Source organism: Amphimedon queenslandica, unplaced genomic scaffold (assembly GCF_000090795.2).
Source record: "Amphimedon queenslandica unplaced genomic scaffold, v1.1 AMPQUscaffold_13376, whole genome shotgun sequence".
Classification (NCBI taxonomy): domain Eukaryota; kingdom Metazoa; phylum Porifera; class Demospongiae; order Haplosclerida; family Niphatidae; genus Amphimedon; species Amphimedon queenslandica.
Window position 1 is genome coordinate 207,362 of NW_003546388.1, and position 1,892 is coordinate 209,253.

Here is a 1,892-nt window from a genome sequence, read left to right on the forward strand (position 1 = left end):
TCATTATCCTAAATTGTATTTTTAATAATTCTACTATTGCTATAATAATAATAATAATAATAATAAAATAATAATAATAATAAAAAATAATAATAATAATAAAAATAAAAATAAAAATAATAGTAAATAAATAAAAATAATAGAAAAATAAAAATAAAAATAATAATAAATAATAATAATAATAATAATAATAATAATAATAATAATAATAATAATAATATCAATATTCCTTTCTCACTCTCTTAATAATAATACCAATGATAGTAATAATAATAAATGAAACTAAAAATAATAATAATATTCCTTTCTCACTCTCATAATTATAATAACAATAACAATAATAACAAACAATAATAATGATAATAAAATATAATAATAATACATCCTAATAACAATAATAACAATAATAATAATAATAACAATAACAATAATAATAACAAAAATAATAACAATAATAATAACAATAATAATAACAACAATAACAATAATTATGACAATGATAATAATAGTAATAATAATAATAAATAAATACATAATAATAGTAATATTAATAATAATAATAAATAATAATAATGATATTAATAATAACAATAATAATAATAATAATAATAATAATAATAAATAATAATAATAATAAAATTTCCTTTCTCACTCTCATAATAATAATAACAATAATAATAATAACAAATAATAATAAAGATAATAATAATAATAATAATAATAATAATAATAGTAAATAAATAAAAATAATAAAAAATAAAAATAAAAATAAAAATAATAATAAATAATAACAATAATAATATTATTAATAATAATAATAACGAGACACCTACGGTGCATGGCCTCGCCCCTATAGCTGCTATGGTGCATGCCCGCACTTCAATAACTGTTTGATTATCAGCATGAAGAGAGTCTGCTCAACACTAACTTCCTACAGTTGCACTTGCTCTTGAATACCTGCAGAAGTAGCAGCACTGCAGCACATATATGCAAGCAGCTCCAGCCCCTCCCATGCATGTAGATTGAAAGGTGTGGCATTCCATGAGTGGCAGCAAGAAGACCATGTGAGAAAGAAGCTTTACTTTTTCTTTACTAATCAGCAATATATGATAAACTTGCTGACAAAAAAAGTTGCTGCCTTTGTATATTTGAGATAGTATAGGTACTTTAGTACCTATAACCCAGCAAGTTGTTACTCTAGCGCTGCACAAAATTAACGAGTGACCTCAACAATTTCAAGTAAGTATAACTCTTCATCAAGTAAGATTTAGAGAAATCTGTTCATACTTTTTGAAGGCCATGTTCTAATCTACTGAAAAATGCTACCAGCTATCTCTAAAGTGCCAGCACAACGGAACTTGGCCCAACTACTCGATTTTCTTACTTTGAAGCTTCTGTACCTAGCACTTGTATTTGAGCAACACAAAACAGTTAAGAAAGACTTTTCCACGTCAAAAAGAAAGATCTAAGAGCTTAGAACACGCTGTGCTAAAGTTATTGTTTATTAAAAACAAATTTCAGTTGTACAGAATGAATGAATGACAGACACACACAACAACTACCTATACCTCGCGTAGGCGAGGCCAACAATAATCCTTTCTCACTCTCTTAATAATAATAGCAATCATAATAATAAAATAATAATTAATAAATAAACATAATAATAATAATAATAAATAAATAAATAAATAATAATAGTAATATTAATAATAATAATAAATAATAAAATGATAGTAATAATAACAATAATAATAATTATAATAATAATAATAATAATAATAATAATAATAATAATAAATAATAATAAAAAAAATTTCCTTTCTCACTCTCATAAAAATAATAATAATAATAATAATAATAATAATAATTAATAATAATAATAATAAAAAAAT